Here is a 19,516-nt window from a genome sequence, read left to right as displayed (position 1 = left end):
AGTACCTCTTCACTCAAAAGGAGTTAAATATGAGGCAGAGAAGGTGGTTAGAGCTGGTCCAAGGATTATGATTGTGAGATCAAGTACCCCAAGGAAAGCCAATGTAATAGCCGATGCCTTGAGTAGAAAAGCCATGTTTTCCGGCTACCAGGCAGAAAGAGTTAATAGAAGATTGTCTAGGAGCAGATTGAGTGGTTCCGGGAAGAATCGCCAGCCTAGAGGTTACAATCCTCTTTACTAGAGGAAATTAGAGAAAGCAAATGGCCGATGAGTGGTGTCAGAAAATAGTTCAGCAAGTGCATGAGGGCAAGACAGCAGAGTTCTTTATGAGAGTAGTGTCCCCTATTTCAGAAATCGGTTGTCATACCTCCAATGAGGAGTTGAAGCAGAAAATTCTTGTGGAGCTCATGACACACCGTCACCACTCTACCGGGAGCAACCAGATGTATCAGGATGTTAAGAAAGGCTATTGTGGTCAGGTATGAAGAAAGACATCACCGAGTTTGTGGCTAAATGTCTAACTTGCCAGCAAGTGAAAGCAGAACATCAACGGCCGTCAGGGTTGCTTCAACCATTGAGTATTCCAGAGTGGAAATGGGAGAGCATTTCACGATTTTATCACGGGTCTCCCCAGAGTGCAAAAAGGATATAATGCTGTATGGGTGATTGTGGATAAGTTAACCAAGTCAGCCCATTTTCTCCCAGTAAAGGAAAGTACCACTACAGATCAGTTGGCTCAGACTTACCTCAGAGATAGTCAGATTGCATGGTGTGCCAAGACTATAGTGTCCGATAGAGATTCCAGATTTTTTCAGCCTTCTGGACAAGTTTACAGAGGAGTTGGGTACCGTTTAGCATTCAGTACTGCCTATCATCTCAGACAGATGGCAAACCAAGAGAACGAATCAGGTGCTCGAGGATATGTTGAGAGCCTGTTGCATGATTATAGAGTGTCCTGGCATGAGATGTTACCCTTAGTGGAATTTGCCTACACAACAACAGTTATCAGTCTACAATTAGAATGGCGCCTTATGAGGCTTTGTATGGTAGACGTGTAGGTCTCTGCTTCATTGGGATGAAGTAGGCGAAAGAGATGAGTTGAGTACCGCTCTTGGGCCAGAGATGACTCAGAAACTAGTAGAAGATGTGAGGTTGGTCCGAAATAGAATGAACAAGCCCAAGATCGACAGAAGAGTTATGCCGACTGAAGAGGAAAGAGGTAGAATTCCAAGTGGGCGATAAAGTGTTTCTGAAGTTTCCCCTTACAAGCGAGTCATGCGCTTCGGAAGCAAAGGGAAATTAGCACCGCGGTATGTAGGTCCTTTTGAGATCTTGCAACGAGTAGGAAAGTGGCCTACAGATTGGCACTACCACCTAGCATGGACAGGGTGCATGATGTCTTCCATGTCTCGATCCAACGAAATATGTAAGTGATCCCCTCCACATCTTGAGTATAAGGACGTTAAGTGACAGAGAACCTAGTATAAAGAACGCCAGTTCAGATTTTAGATCGAAGGGTTAAGAGCTTCGGAACAAGAGTGTTCCGCTAGTGAAGATCCTTTGGAGGAATCACAAAGTGGAAGAGGCCATTTGGGAAGTAGAACGAGACATGCAGAATCGTTTCCCAGAGTTATTTGCATGAATTTCGGGGACGAAATTCTTTAAGGGGGAGAATTGTAACGCCCCGCTTGAGTACGTTGTTATTGTTTCCTCTTTCGCCCTCATTTGAGTTGTTTTTGGTAATATTTTTTATTGTCATTATTATGAGTGTTGTGTGGATTAATTGCCTTGAAATGGGTTAAAATAGAAAGTGTAGTATGCCAGCTTCGCCGCGGCGAAGATGTGTTGAAACCACCGAAAACTCTCTGGACAGTTTCGCCGCGCGACGGGCCGATTTTCATGTTGGTTGAGTTTTAGATATTTTCTTCCCTAGGTAATTTGACCATTCTACCCCTAATTAGCAGGAAAAGTGGGGAGTTAATTGTAAGATTTTTCATGGAGAATATGTTGTTTTGGGGGTGAGTTTGTAATGAATCAAGGTATGGATGGAATTCCCAAAGAAGAGTAAGGGCAAAATGGAATGCTTTGTATATATTTCATTAAAAGGAATTAGAATCAAAGAACCCCTCATTTTCTTCTTCTCAAACGCAACTTCCCATCTCCACTCCACTCCTCTCAACTTTTCTTTTCTTTTGATCAAGGAATGTCAAGGGGTTTTGAAGTGATTAAGGGTGGAAAATCAACCTAAGGCTCCCTAAGATAAGAACTCTACTTAAGTTGTGTGATTGGGAGTTTTAACCCATATTGAAGTTTGAGGGTTTTCATCTTTTGGTTAATATTAGAAGGAAAGTCAAGCTAAACAAGTGAAAGGAAGAATTTTGAAGTCTCTCCATAACAAGGTAAGTAACCCAACCCAAGTTGAGATTCATGAAATTTCTTGATTAGGGTTTTGATAGAAATGATGTATGTATGTGATGTACATGTAATATGCCATGTATGGAGTATTAAATGGAGATTTTTATGCTTTGTGATGTTAATACCTTGTAAATATGAGAAATGGGTTGTGGGTTGACAAGGTTTTGAGATGGATTTGAAGGGGTGTTATGGAACCCTTTTTGGAAGTGTTTTTTGACAGGTTTTTATGGCTTTGTGAAGGGGTTTTTCCCCATTTTGATGGTAGGAAAAGTTTTAGAATCATGGCTATGATAGAGCTTTATAGTGCACATGAGTTGTTTGATGAAATGCCTAATAGAGGTTTGAGTGTGAGTAATGAACCTTAATTCTTGCAACATTGCATGTTGGCATCTCATAAGTGCATTGGTGAAGTTGAACCATCCATAGGCACTAGTTGTACATGGAAAAGTGACCTAAGAAAGTGTAAGAGAATTGTGTATGTAATTACCCATGAGTAGAGAGCTTGGTGGGTATAACTCCTAAGGGTAGAGAGCATTGAAAAATACTACAATAGAATGAATTAGAAGAGTAGTATAGTTGGGATGATGCTTTGTGATCATCACCCGACCGTTATGGAATCGGATTGATGCTTTGTGATCATCATCCGAATAGCCCTTAGAGATGGGTCATGCTTTGTGATCGTCACCCAATGAGTAATAGAAATGGGGTAGATGCTTTGATCGTCACCAATGAGTATAGAAATGGGTAGATGCTTTGTGATCACTATCCGATTAGTTATAAAAGTGGTTGATGCTTTGTGATCATCATCCACAGTTTAGTAGAACGGGTTGATGCTTTGTGATCATCACCCGATAGTGACTAGAGCGGGGTTATGCTGTGATCTTACCCAAAATTTATGAGGACGGTAGGTGCTAGGTGATCTCCACCCATAGTTAGGAAAACCGAGTAGGTGCTTTGTGATCCCCACTCGGTAGTCACTAAAACGGGTTGGTACTGTGTAAATTCCACCGATAGTTATGGAGAGTGTGATGGTGCTGTGTGAACGCCATCCGGCCACACCTCCGGTAAGATGAGGCCATGCTATTTAGATAAATAAAACAGAAACAGAATTAGAAAAAGGAAAGAATTAAGAGTACACACGGGGACAGACAGTTAGAGAGTTTTACTTACTAGCATTATTTGTGCTCACCCCGTTATTTTCCTTTGTGGATGCAGGATCTAGTGATGATGCAGTCGAAGGGGCGTCGGCAGCGGGAGCAATAGCTACACTGTTCCCTATTTTGTCTTTTAAAATGCATTTTTGTAAACAGTACTATTTGTGTATAAAAGACATATGTATTATTAATAAAAAGAAAACTTTGGGCTCAATTTACATTGTTATTATGCATGCATCGTACGAGTTTCAGCAGATGTTACACAACTGCAAAGTTTAAAGAGCTTCAAGATGAGATTGCCGGGAAGATTTATTGTGAGTTATCTTTTCTGAAAAAATGTGATTCATGCGAGGAGTTTCAAGTTTGGGAAGATGTTTGGTTTGGAGATAATAGTCGCCGTGTTCCTCATGTAGTATACTTTGTGAAAGTTCGTGTGATATTCGTGTACTTGTCATTTGTTTGAGTTCAAGGGGATTTTATGCAGCCTGCCATTATGGTGTTAATTCATAAAAGGGTTTCACACGTTCCGAAAAAGTACATTTTACGGCATTGGAGGAAGAATGTGAACAGATGTCATACGAAAATTAAGGTCAGTTATAATAGTGGAGCACTACATTAAAGGACAACGTTTGATAAGTTGTCTAATTTAATGCTGACAGTAACGGATCTGGCATCAAACATGAGGAAGATTAGAATATGATGACTGAGTTTATGTTGACATGAGAAAACAATTGGAGCAAAAGGAAAGTAAGGGAGGGGTTGTACAACAGTGACATCTCTTCTAAATCGGTTTGACTAGTCAAGATGGGGACAGTCCTCCTAAAGAGGGGAATACCGTAATCATTAGTCCATAAGCAGCTCGTAGCAAAGGTCGTCCTCCATGTAGAAGAAAGCAGTCGGAGATTGAAGAAATTGTACGTAGGGTTAAAAAGAAAAAATTACAAAAACAAAGAATTGGTATGACTTATACATTATTTCAGTAATTTTTTTGAAACATTATTTACTTATTTGAAGTTTAGAATATATCGACTTGATTATTAATGTGTTATGATACTTTTTAGGAAAAGGATCATCGGTACAGTGACACAGGAACGTTTCCTTCAAGTACTTCCGTGGCCGATGCGGAACTCAAGGGTTGTCAAATGATGTTGTTACTACACAAGTATGTGTTAGATATCTTGTATAACGTTGCCTTAAGTTTTCTATACCGTGTGCTAAATTGTGGTTGTTAAACTGACAGATGTCCCTGGTCCGGTTCCAAATCTCGCAGGACAAAGTAGTTTCTATCTGACAGGAGTTTGTAAATGATGAACATGTCTCGTTGGAGATGTTTGATATTTTTGCCAAGTTAAGCATATAGAATTGTATTTGGTATAAATTTTCATGCTTTGGTTAATTTCTACCGAATGCAGTTGAGTTGTATGCTTATACAGTTGTTTTTTTTTTGTATTTTCATCATTGATTGTGTAGGATAGTGAATTCATGTAAATGACGCTAATGTATATACATTTTGGATATGCATTTGTTTTTAGATTTGAATTTTTATGTCTTTGGTATGTCTAGTATTACATATACATATACATTGAAAGAGTTGTAGACATATGTATAAAACAAAAGACAAATCTATTTATAAACAAAAGACAGCTTTATTATAAACAAACTACAATCTTTATTAACAACATCTCTCAAATCAATCTATTTAAACAAAAGGAAGAATTCTTCATCATGGTGCAGGGGGTGGAGGTTGACTAGAGGATGAGGAGGCTGTTTGAAAGTTTTTCATCATGTTGAAAATCTCTGCATGCGGTCTCCAATGATGTCAACTGTTTCTTCAATTCTTGATGCAAACGTGTTGAAATCACTTTGCAGTTCTTGCATTTGCCTCTCAGTTCGTGAAAAACGCTCTTCTTGAAACTTTCCATCCGCTCAAATCTGCCTTCTATTTCCTTAAAGTATGAGAACCCATATCTTCTACATTCTCAGATAGTCCAGGTTCAGTACCTATTCTTCTTCTTTGCGCACATAAACTTGTCCTTCAGTAACCCCTTCTTGAATACTGACACCTTCTTGAACCGTTGCATCTCCCTCGATTTCATCCCTAATAAGATACCATGTCCTGCCACATTCTTTTTAATCAAACCCATTCTATTCAATGTCACATCCCCCAACACATTAGTTGTAGAAAACATAATCTTATTTTTTGCATATCAGGGGTGATCTCAATATTCAACTTCTCACATATTAACGTAACCAGCATCCCCAATATATTTCTCCTTTCTCTGCAGGGATCTCTCCCAACTTCTTAATCAATAACTTTGCTGAATTAACTGCCTCCCTGCCACTACTACTTCCATGAACAATAAATCCTTAACCTACATTTCCATTTGTCTCTTTCCTACCATTAAATGTGAAAGTCAAGTATCTGTGAAATACTCTCATAGCAGGATTCTGTAACTTTGTAGATTTACACCTATGTGGATGGTAAGTCCCTATTCCGGAAACTCAATCCAAGCTTGTTTGGAATCCCAGTTTCTAGGTACGTTTCCAAACCTTCACAATCAAATCCTATCCAGGTTGCTAATCTTGGGGTGTCACTACAAGTTCTGATCTTTAATTTAAAGAACTTGTATACGCCTGAAACTCATCAGTGTCTTTCTCTAAACTTCCAAACTACCAAAAAACTCATAATCAAATGCCTTATCCATCATATCATACTGACTAAACGGTCCCTTCAAATGATTAATGCAACCATTGATTTCATCACCTAAACCTAAACTGTTAAAGTCCTAAATCCAAACTTCTTCCAAGGCAAATATCTCTTTTCGACATGTCCTCATATTGTTTTTATGTCGCCAGTCTCGAAATTGAAGTGCAGATGAGGATGTGCCTTCCTGAGGAACGGTTGTATTTTTTGCCCTCACCATTTTTTGCTTTCTTCTAAAACCTGTATACATTAAAAATCGTCATCATAATTGCCAAAGACACATAGCTCAAATAGTACCTTAAGAGATGTCAAACACACAGCTCAAATATGAAGCTAACATGCAGTTTCAACTAGTCATCAATTTTTCAACTAGTCATCAGTTTCATGTAGATCAATGAGCTGCACATTTTTATTTTTCTAAGTGTCTGCAACATTTATTATTTTAATGTCCTTAACATGTTAAGCTGAACTGGACTGAGCCTCTGGTTTGCTATCTGTTGTAAACAAATTAAACTAATCGTTTCTGTCCTACTCATCCCACCTCTAAATTTTGCTGCAAAAAGGTTCCAAACAAGCGGCATTATCATTTGCCACAATCCCAATGAGGTGATGGATACTTTTCAAGATCACTAACAAAAACTATAAGCTTTTATCCGAATCTAAAAAATCTTCAAGTCATGGAGGAACGACAAGACAAGATCAAAGTTGTTTTCAAATTGCAGTTTTCAAGCAACTCAGGTATGACTATGATTTCATAATGCAAAAAGTAAACCATCATGTTCTATGTTGCTGAATTTGTAATGGGTTTCTTCTAATGTTTATGCTTAGAAATTGTTAGAAGTCCAAATTTAAATGGGATCAAGTCCAGTTCAGCTTAACTGTTGGCTTTGGAAGACTAACACTCTATGAACATTTATGAACATTTATGACTCGGTTTGGTCTATTTTGTTCAAAAGTTGATTTCATTCTAATTGATTCTTATATTTTCAATAGGCAATGAATGGTCTACCTTTGTAACCGGCAAATTACTGTCTCATATGCTTATAAGAGACTAAAGGAGAGCGCCATGGACCCTAGCTGGTGAGGCTTCTTGCTCATTGGCTCCACTTTATGTGTTTTTTTTCTTCTGTTTATGCACTTACCGTTGCTTACTCAGGATAGGATGAGAATTTGGAGGGTCCTGAAATTCTGAGTTGTGAATTGTGTGAGGGCCCAGGGACTTGCATGATCACCTGTTTTTTAGATACCCTTTTTCTAATGTCTTATGGCTTGCTGCTCAAACCAGGGACATTTTCTTATTCGAACTATGGACTGGGATTAATTGTTTTCGAATCAATTGTTATCCTTATTGGACAAATTACAAACCAGAACTCACATATATATATACATTATCTATAAAACTTAAAACAAATTAAATCATCAGCTTGTTTCCATATCGTAATCCATACTCAATTATCCATCCTTTCACCTGAAAAATTAAACCATTCTCGCCAATGTACATTATCTTACTATTAAGCAAACATTCTCTGTTTCCAATCGTTTCCATATCGTGTATATCGTGTATTGTTATCCTTGTTTTCGAATCAAATGTGTCTAAATTGTGCCTAAAATCAATTTAACATAGCCTAAAACCAATTTTTCATTCACGTAGTTTAAACAAACCATTTTTTTGAAATAAATCCATTTATCTTTATCATGGCAGAACACTTCTATTCATAATCACACAAACCAGTCCCACCATTGACTGGATTTTATCTCTCAACTCAACTCCATTCAACACATTCATCCAACCAAAACAAAATTTCAAAAAAAAACTTGAAAAAGGAAACTGTTTAATTACCCGCAAGACGAAGAGACGCAGATGGAAACGAAGAAGAAGCGCAGAGAGTCCAGAAGAAAACCCGCGAGATGACGAAAGCCGCAGATGGAAGACGAAGAAGATGGTAATGGCTGCCTGTGAAAATAAAAAAAATTTGAAACTTCCCCCAAATGTTTTAACCTAAAACGTGAAAAATTTTTTTTTTTTTTTAATTTTTAATAACATTATGGACGAGCGTCCATAAGTAATGGACGCCCGTCCATTCATTATGGAAGGGACGGCCATCCCACCATTATGGACGGCAATCCATAATGAATGGACGAGCGTCCATTAAGTATGGACGCCCGTCCACAATTAATGGACGGCCGTCCATAATGAATGGACGACCGTCCATGGTTAAAAATTAATTAAATTAATTTTTTTTTACGAATTACTTTTGGACGGGCGTCCATTACTTACGGACGCCCGTCCACAATAAAAGGGCGGCTGTCCAAAATTTATGGACGGCCGTCCATAATGGAAATTTTTTTTTTTTTCATATTTGGGTGAAGGACGGGCGTCCATTATTTGTGGACGCCCGTCCAAAATTAATGGACGGCCGTCCATAGTGGATGGACGGCCGTCTCTAAGCTTTTACAAATTTTTTTATTTTATTTTAATAGGGACGAGCGTCCATATTATATGGACGGTCGTCCCTCGCATATGGACGCCCGTCCATATTTGTGTACGGGCGTCCAAAATGGATGGACGGCCGTCCCTAAACTTTTACAAACTTTTTTATTTTATTTTAATAGGGACAGGCGTCCATATCATATGGACGGCCGTCCCTGGCATATGGACGCCCGTCCATATTTGATGGACGGGTGTCCATGTGAGTGAACGGCCATCCAAATTTGATGGACGGCCGTTCACTAGAAAAAAATTATAAAGAAATGGGAGAACGCGTTCCACGTCGGTCGGTACAAAAATTCGGTGTAAAAATTTCGGTGTCCGTAGTGTTATTGTTTATTGTTTTCTTTCTCCGTTACTATGAAAAAATTTCGAGTCTCTTCTTAGTTGTTATTACAGAAATAACTATAAAAACTCTTACTTGATTGATAGTTTTAAAGTGAAATTAGTTAACGTGCAAATAAATTTATTCCGACTCTTAACATAGACTTTATAGACTCAACCGTTTTTTAGAAAAAAAAAAAAAAATTATCCTCCAATGAATTTGGCAATACTCTAGTCTTAGTCTTAGGCTTAATAGACTGTTAACATAGACTTATAGACTTAACCGATTTTACTGTATGTTTTTTTTCATTCCGGTTAGGGATATGCTAAACTTGCAAATACCCTGGTGCCTAAATAAGTCTATAAATAAAAGTCAAATGGATAAGGATATTTAGGTAATTATGCATACTAGATGTACAAAGTCAAATAAGTGAAGGGTGTTTAAGTAATAACACCAACTGAATTAAAATTTTCTTTTTTAGTTTTTTTATTTTTCTCCCCTACTTCTTCTTCCTCCTCTTCCTTTTCTTTTTTATTAGGAATTATTTGTTTTTTCAACTTAAGTCTGAATATGACTTAATTTACATTTTCCAGGATATTTCATAGTGTTTGTTTTTTAACTTAATACTGACTTTTTATTCAGTGAATTGAAAAACCTATTTTTAAAATTTTTCACTTAATTAAAAATTATCTAAATGGTTGTTAATTTTTGTTGACAATATTATCCTTGTATATTATAACTAATTACAACCCCTACCTATTTAAATGACATCTTAATATCTTTCATTGCATAAATCAATATTATTTACTTTAAAGTATTTGTTAATCAATGCCATTAATTATGCTAATAATTATTTCAAAAAATTGGAAATATTGATTTTAATATAAGTTGTATTATATTTGTCAAGTTATAATTTTTATATTTTTTACTAATCAAACTTAAAACATTATTTCAGTTAACAGCTAGATCCCCGTGGATTTGGCCGAAAAGATACGACCATGATTTGGCCTTTTTCCGTTAAAAACATTAGGAAACATGTATTAAGAATTGATTATATATGAATTTGGGGGATTCCTGGTATTTAACCAGCTCAAAAGCCTCCTTCCAAATGACGTAGGATGTCTCACTTTATATATATATTATCAAATTCTACAGCATGTTGTTTCTAAACCTCTCTTTTAAGTCTGTTGTGCGCAATATTTCATTTGCATGTTCAACTTGTAAATATCAATCTACTTTTCCTCTCTCTCAGTCTAAGATATCATCTCTATTGGAATAGTCTTCTAGGACTTGTGGGGACACGCTCTCTAAAGAAAGTTATAAGGTGCATTTGATTTATTATTTTGGATAAGATTTTGGAGATAGTATTGGATAGTTGAATAGGGTGATTATTGCGAGGTAAAATTTAAAAATTAAAAAAAAATCCCATAGGTTTGCTAATTTAACTAAACACCCAAATATATAAAAATTTTGTAAAATGAAAAAAAACACCCCCACCCACCCACAGTGCAAAATTTCGGCCACCACTGCCGGAATCTGGTCAAAATTTGGCGTTATGACGCAGACCGCTCGGATTTGACCGGATGTGCATCAATCTAGCCTTTTTCGGCCATATCCACCATGGATATGGCTATCAAAGACCGGAAAAGGCCAGATCTTGCCTTTAGCGATGGCCAAAGATATGACCGTCGTTGATTGTCAACGACAACCATTTCTTTTGCCGTCGTTGAAGGCCAGATCGGCGAATTATCGGCAAGTTCCGATCATTTATAGGCCGTTGTGACAGATTCTGGCTACCATTGATGGAGGTTGCCGGAATCTGGCAACTAGAGGTGGGTGGGGGTGTTTTTGTTAATTTTTAAACCTTTTTTTCAGGAGGTATTTAATGAAATTAATAAACTTAAGGGGTCTAAAAGTAATTAAAATAATATAATAGTATTTCCTAAATAATTAAATAAACAAATATTTTGGGAATATGATTGGGTATAGGGATAGAAATATTAAACCAATCGCACCCTTTAGTCTACACTCTGGTTTATTGTCTAAAAAAGTCATATGATCCAGTTTTTGTCCAACCAAACAAGGGAATGGGTTTATTCCACCAAACCAAACACCCCAGTAGTTCCCAACTTAATTTCCATGCAACTATGTTCATCCGACAAAGACTTTCAAGTTTTCAATGCCTAATTAAGTCACTTTTCTCTAAAAGATTAAAATTTCTTAAATTTGAAGAGGTATTGACTGACTAATCTTTAATAAATATATCAAATAAAATGTATCCGAAAAATTAGTATATGCAGCGCATATACTATTATTTCATGACAATTCTCCATCTCCCTTCTAAACGATGAATTTACCCATCCAACTTTGATAGTGTATACGTATATATGGAAGAAAATTATAGGATGTAGATATTTTAAGATTTTTAACATTAGAATCAAATGTTAATGTACTATATATTAGAATCAATTATCCATCAGTATGTACATATCTCAACTAATCCCACGAGACCCTGAAGTGAACAATTAGGTAAATCTTCTCAGTGACTACCCCTATTAAGTTGTTTAGAGGGACTCGAACTCAAGAACTCATATTAAACCCCTTTACTCTTTTACCATTAAATCATCCAGTGGTGATTCTATATATTGATCGTTGGATTTTGATTTTGGCATTTTGAGAAACTAACAATTAGTTATTGATCTTTGATCTACCATCTTAAAAACATTAGGAAACCTATATTAAAAATTGACTATATGTGTATATATAATTGGCTATTAAACATTGTTGCTTATTATCAACTTGGAAGTAGAATATATGTGTAGGCCAAATAATAGTTACACTGGTACAAAATTTAATAAGCGACATTTCTTTTTGCCCTAGCTTAAATTGACATATGGACCTTCTAGGTAAAAAGACCTACAAAAATAATTGATGGCAATTCATTTGCTTTTGTCACTTCAAAGAGTTCAATTAATTTGGGCTTAGATATTTTGTCTACTGTATAAAAATGAAAAAAGACGTGTATACAGGGAGACTAGAACAATTGACTGCACATTAATATACTGTGTATTAATACATTAGCACGACGTAGAATTTATGTATTAGTGTTCATTTTATATTTTGAGATATCATTTTATAATAGTGAAATTAACTTAAGGGTTAAGAATTAATTTCTTTGCAAATAATTTTGGTATGGTTATAATTTATAATAGTCAAAGATTTTGAAGGAGAAAATATATACCAATATCCTTTTTATTAAATATGAATTTGAAGAGAAAACATATGTGAAAAGTTTCAAAGTTTGGGAATAGGTATTACAAAGGAACCTTCCAATCTTATGACCTTATAAGTTGCCAGAATTGAATCATGAGCAGCTTGACTTTAAAGAGTCAATATTAAGGTAATTAAATAACGTTATATATTATCGTATATTTAATGATTTTTTAAGTTAGTAGATACCTAATGATTCAATATTCATATTAAGACAAGTAAGAAAAAGAAAAAATTCACAATATGTAAAAGAATACATGGTGGTGTGATTCAATGTAGTTAAAAAAAACTTTCCGAGTATATGTATGGCCATAAAGTGAGACAATTTTGCTTAGGTAAATTCAACTGAACTAGATCGAAAAAAGGAGAGAAAAAACTAAGAAAGCCAGTGAGAGATTGAAGAATGATCTTGATTCTAAACCTCCTGTTTCAGATAGTTTTATTGCTATCTTTGCCAATAAACACATCGGCAGCAGCTTTTCCTATAACAAAACCTGGTTGTACACCAAGTTGTGGAAATGTTTCCATTCCATTTCCGTTCGGAATTGGAGAAGATTGTTATCTTGAAGATGACTTTGCAATTGATTGCAACTCTGATTAGCCATTTCTCAGGAATCTCAACTTGGAAGTGCTTGATATTTCACTGGATGGAACTCTGCGAGTTAATCTGAAGTACTTTACACTTGCGATGAGCTGGGCACTGATAAACCACTTTTTATTATTCACAAACTGGGAACAGATTTACTGCCTTAGGTTGCAATAACCTTGCCTTTTGAACGAAATAGAGACAACAACAGGAACAAAATATAATAGTAAAATAAATCAAATAGTAAACAAAGAAAAATAATACGCACGATTTACCCTGGTTCACCCAATATAGGCTACGTCCAGCTGAGTCAATATTATTGCAATATGCCTCACCTCTCTCGTTTACAATGAATGAATTGCTCTAACACTCATAACAAGAGAAACGTATGTTTATATACTAGGTTTAAGAGATTAAACCTAGTTTTACAAGGATTCATATTCTTAAGCCCAACCCAAAAAGGAATTAATAACTTAAAAGAAATCCTACAGCAGTTATACATGGAAAAGACAAAAACTGCCGAGTGCGTGTCCCGTTACCCATTAATGCTGAAGTAGTCGACAACTCCAACATCTTTATGTCGAGCAACGTAACTGTTTTTGTTGGCTTCTTCTCTACTTGCGATGGTGAGTCTTCTTACAAAAAAAGAAATATCAAAATCAACATTTCAGAACAAAATGGTTGCTATGGAATCAATTGCTGCCAGACCAGTACTATCCCTTCATATCTCCAAACACTAAATGTTTCTATAAGGAGTCTAAATGATGAAGGAATTCCAGGCACAGAAGATCAGGGATGCAAGTCTGCGTTTTTAGTGGACCAAAGCTGGTTTGTACCCAACTTTACAAATCATACAAATTCACAAAAACTTTCACATGTTCCTGTGGTGTTGGATTGGAGGATATCAAATTTCACCTTTGTTATTGCGATGAATAAATCGAGCCTATACAGAAACAGTTATATCTGTGCAGTCTCTTCTAGTAATCTGTATCTATTTGATTATTGTAACTGCAAGAAAGGCTACGAAGGGAACCCCTATCTTTAGCAAGGATGTCAAGGTATGTACCTAAAATTCTTATTCTGTTCTCATGATTATATTCTTAATTAACACTATGTATCAAAAACTCCATTATAACATATTTAATGTATTATAATTTTACCCTTTCATGAAATTACTTCAAAACCATAATATAATTTCTTTAAAAATTAAAAATCATACGACAAACATTAATTTCCTTTTTAAACGTCAACCTAGATTAACACTTGATTTGAAATAAATTTGGAAATTTTAGAAAATGTAACCAGTATTTAAGGTAATGGAAAACATATCAGATGTTAAGGTTCAACCGTTTAAGTTTAACAGAAGTAACTGTGCTGATTAAGTAGTTAAACTTGTAAAAGTTTGTCAAGTGTTAACTGTCGTTAGTCTCTGTTAGTTAGTCAAGCTTTAGTCTCTTAAGTTCCGTTATAGAGCTGTTAGTTTTCTGAAGTCAATGTTAGTAACTGAGTTTAGGTACTCAACCTCGGTAAATCAGCAACTGAAATGAAGCAGCCGTCGAAACCTAGCTTATTTCCACAAAGCACTTTTTTAAAACCCGACTGATTTAATCGTTCTAACTGAGACCCAAGGCCTTCTCAAGTTGTTGTCAACGATTAGCGGGGCGAGTAGGGGGGTGAGATGGGTTTTCGTCATAAGGCTAGGGGGAGTGTTTTTGTAGTGATGGAGAATGTTGTTGATGCTAGAAACATGCCTATTTGGTATAGGTTGTCAATGCTGTTGGTGGTTTTTTTTTTTGCTAAAAATGGTTCAATTTCGACTAGATCTTGGGTAAATTTACTAGAGAATGGCTTAAAGGATAAGTGAGATTTGTATTTGGTGTGTCATCATCGCCAATTAGCAGACTGCCAATTTGCATTTGGCCAAATCAAAAGGGTTTGTTTACTAGATTCCAAATTTGTAGGGACTAATGTAATTTCTCAAAGGTGTGTTTGCTGGATTTCAAAGCTCTGGACATGTTGACATCATCAGTTTGACTCACCGGTCAAATCGATTCAACAAGTCAAACCTGGGTCCCGACCACTTTACCGGGTTTCATCCTGAGTTGATTATTAAAACATTGCCACAAATTTCTTATTCTAAATTTGTCTTTATAAAATGAGAAATATTTGAGAATAAGAAATAAGTAATAATTTTATTTTTGTGTCAAATATTTTTGGTCTTAAATAATTTAGCTTTAATAAGTACGCGATGAGCAGAATTATAGTTTAAACTGCACCTACCTAGTACGTACTCCACCCAGCAAAGTCAAATGCGCTTGATAAACATTTATTTGAATATATATAATTCTAAGTTTCATGTGAGAGGATTATTGGACTCAAATATAAATGTTAAGCCTTCATCTTTCCCATTTAGGTAGAATGACAGCTTAACCCAAAAAAAAAAAAAAAAAAAGGATTCTCTGCAGTGCTAGGAGGTTCCAAACAAGATCTAAAAATTATTAGAGCTTATACTGGCAAACTAACATGCCAATAAAATATTCTGCTTAATTGGTATCCATATTCTTTTTTTTAAAATTGGTATCCATATCTCTCTCTTTTTTTGTTCGTTTTTATTCAGTGTTTTTTGTGAATGTATGGCAGATATTGATGAATGCAAATCAAATGTGTGCGGCTCAGACGTATGCATAAACGTAGTTGGGAACTACTATTGCTATCCACACCCACCAACCAAATTATGGGAGATTAATTTTGTTATAATAGGTATTCCTTTTAATGCTTTTGAATATAAAATGTGGCGCTTCAAAGTCTTCACCAAATCATCACTTCTTATCATTTTAATTAAACTATGCAGTTTTAGGCACCAGTTTTGGAAGTTTATTTCTACTTGTTGGGGCATGGTGGTTGTCTATCATAATAAAGAAGAGAAAGGAGAAGAAGCTTAAAGAGAAGTACTTCAAACAGAATGGTGGTCTACTTTTAGAAAGACAATTAACTTCATCAGATGGAAGTGTTGATAGAAGCAAACTATTCAATTCAAAGGATTTAGACAAGGCTACTGACCATTTTAATGTGTATTGAAAGATCGGTGAGGGAGGTCAAGGTACCGTTTACAAAGGAATGTTGGCAAATGGAAGAATCGTTGCTGTAAAGAAGTCTAAAGTAGTTGATGATAATGGAAAGCTTCAAGAATTTGTTAACGAGGTTATCATTCTCTCAGAAATAAAGCACAGGAATATCGTTGAGTTATTAGGGTACTGTTTGGAGACACAGGTTCCTTTATTAGTTTACGAATTCATCCCAAACGGAACCCTTTTCGATTATCTTCATGATCCCAAAGAAGAGCTTCTCTCGCTCACATGGGACATGCGCTTAAGAATCGCCACAGAAGTTGCAGATGCTCTTACTTACTTGCACTCAGCAGATTCCATGGCTATCTACCATCGAGACATCAAGTCTGCAAATATACTCTTGGATAATAAGTAGCGAGCAAGAGTCGCAGATTTTGGGATTTCAAAATGAATTGAGATTGACCAAACTCATGCAACCACAAAAGTAGTTAAAGGGACAATCGGTTACATGGACCCAGAGTATTTTCAGTCAAGGCAATTCACTAATAAAAGTGATGTCTATAGTTTTGGGGTAGTACTTATTGAGCTTTAAACTGAACAGAAACCAATATCATCAAAAGGTGGAAGTTTGGTTCAAAAGTTTATTGAGTTAATGAAGGAGAATCATTTGTTTGATATTCTTAGTTCTCAAGTGAAAAGTGAAGGAAAAGATGAAGAGATCATGGCAGTTGCTAACCTCACATATAGGTGCGTGTACCTAAAAGGGAGTAAAAGGCCTACCATGAAAGAAGTTTCAATGGAGCTGCAGAGAATTCGAGCATCAGAAAACAATAATCTTCATCAAAATTATGAAGAAGTTGAGAACATGAGAAGTGAAATGCTTATACCTTGGGATGGCCCCTCTATTTCAACAGGTTCTACTTTTGATAATACTGTTCCATCAACAGACTTCCAACCCCTGTTAAATGCCATCTAAGATCTCTTTATGTTTATTTCATGTTGTTATAGAAATATATTGGTTAAGCAGTCAATTTATAGTGTGGTTGTATTTAGAAAACATGTAGTTTTTGTTGGAACTGTTATCTAATTTCGGATTTCAGAATTATATAAAATAAATTATGTCGTGTTCATTAGTTTTAAGCTGAAGAGATGATTTCCTCAAATTTGAAGAAAGAAATTCCTGAACCTTTAGTCCTATGACTTTAAAGAATAAATAAGGAATAGAGGGTGATGTCTATAAAAAAAAATTTGAAATAATTCTTGTTTCCCACTCTCTCACTGGAGTTCATAAAAATACATTTAATATATATGTGATTATTCAATGTGTTTTGACGATGAATAAAACCAGTCGGATAAGTCTAGAGAATCAATTATTTCATCTCTCACTTTTAATAACATTCAATATAATGTATTCACTTTACATAAATAAACACTTATAAAATCGAAGATTACATTTGCATGATTTTATTTTCTTTGTTACATTTGTTACAAAAAGGTAATTAAAAGTCTCCCAAATGTATATGTGTTATTATGAATTTTCACAAATGAAAACATTTCTCATGACGTTACATTAATATATTACACCATGGCGCATGACAATTTGTTTAATTAATTTCCTTTATCTTATAATAAGAATGTTCTTGGTTCATCTTATTTTCTTGATGTGGTGTCTATCTAGTTAGAGGGTTTTTTTATTTTTTTATTTTTTTTTTACCATGGGTTGTTCAGGCTAGTTTGCCTGCACCTCAACTAATCTCTCGAGATCTTGGAATTTTCTGTCGGGCAAGCGTCTCGGTGCTTATAGCAAATATATGAGACTTATTTACGAGCTAATTAATTACGAATTATCACGTTGAGGTTGTGAAAGAAAGTTTGTGAGATTAGATTGTAAGTGCGGTATTGCCCTAAAAATTATTATGTCACTAAGATTAAACTTGTTAAAACAAAAAATTATTTAAAAGTGAGAGATATTGATGGAGGGCTAAAAATCACTTCCCTAGATAAGAATGATGTATAATTTAGAATAAGTGGGGCCTAAACCTGTCTAACTCACACATTTCTTGTTTTGGGTTAGACAAGCCCAACGAAATAATTGGTATTTTGGTTGATGGGTTTATAACAATGATTCCCCTGAGGTATAATAAAAACACTCAAAAATTTCTGTGTGGTTATAGTAATAACATAAATTCTTATATCGTTAAGTTTTTTACATTAAAATAAATGGCAAAGAAATAATATGGTAAATATTTATTAACTTTTTATGTTATAAATTCTAACAGTATACTAACAGTTCACTAACGGTATGAAAATTTCCGTTATTTTTAAAAACTCAAGGAAATATTTGTTATTTGGTCATACCTCGAGGGGTTAAGATTAAAATCCCTTTTTTTGAATAATCCTTCTTTTTTTTTTTTTATAAAATAATATGGGCAAAGATGGCTTCTAGATCTCCTATTGGATCATCTATATGAAAATGAAGCCATTTGACAGTGATGAAGTTGTCTTGAAACTTAGAAAAGAATGTAATATATTTCCATCTTTAAAGTACAAACACAGGATTTGCGAGAGGGATGTGATCATGTGAATAAAAAATTTGAAGTTTCCTATCTGATGATCATTGCTGGAATTTTCATTAAAATTCACATAGCGGTTATTGAATAATATTTAATCAAGGCTTATCATGTTGTGTCATGGAATTACCATGGGGAGGCCAACAGGGGAAGGTTAATTATGCAATTTATGCTACATTTTATAGCTTTTAATTGAGAAGGATATATTTTGATGTCTGAGATTCTGAGCCACCAGCTCTAGCAGCCCTGAACCAGCATGCCATCAAACCTCCAGGCAGCACGAATGTGAAAGGCTCCACCCTGTGTATAAGATAATAAACACAACTGATTAAGTTGGCCAATTGCCTAAATACCTCTACTGATCTTAAATGATTTGCCTGATTGCCTCCCTTAAGTCCCTACAGAAGGGCAGCAACAATGAATGGACTGTCTCTACATTTGTTACAAAATAACAAATCCATTTCCAACAACCTTCCATCCATAGCAATCACAGCTTTTCAGTGTTCTTGAGATCCAATACATTTCTCTCAAAAAAACAACATGATTAGTCCAAAGAAGCTGGTCGAATTGGCCAAGAAGTGGCAGAAACTGGCTGCAAGCAAGCAAAAAAGAGTCTCGTCGCCGAGCACCTCTGGGCTTGTTGAAGCAGAAAGTTGCAGAACATGTTCAATGACTGAGAAGGGTCATGTTGTTGTATACACAAATGATCAAAAATGCTTTGTGATTCCTTTGACATTCCTTTAAAACAACATCATTAGAGAGCTTTTTACGATGGCAGAAGATGAGTTTGGACTGCCAGGCAATGGACCAATCACATTGCCATGTGATGCAGTTTTCATGGAGTATGCAATCTTGTTGATTTAAAGGAATGCAGCAAAAGATGTAGACAAGGCTTTGCTTATGTCCTTAGCTACATGTTTGCCATCTTCAAATCTC

The 19,516-nt window shown here is 35.5% G+C and overlaps 1 pseudogene; it reads left to right on the top strand.

Annotated features, from left to right (window-relative positions):
• Window positions 1-16,990, top strand: part of LOC116144006 — a 32,604-nt pseudogene extending 15,614 nt beyond the window's left edge.
• The last annotated feature ends 2,526 nt before the right edge of the window (window positions 16,991-19,516 follow it).

This window comes from Pistacia vera, unplaced genomic scaffold, assembly GCF_008641045.1.
Source record: "Pistacia vera cultivar Batoury unplaced genomic scaffold, PisVer_v2 Contig436, whole genome shotgun sequence".
NCBI classification, from domain to species: Eukaryota; Viridiplantae; Streptophyta; class Magnoliopsida; order Sapindales; family Anacardiaceae; genus Pistacia; species Pistacia vera.
This window is presented reverse-complemented; position numbering and strand designations above follow the sequence as displayed.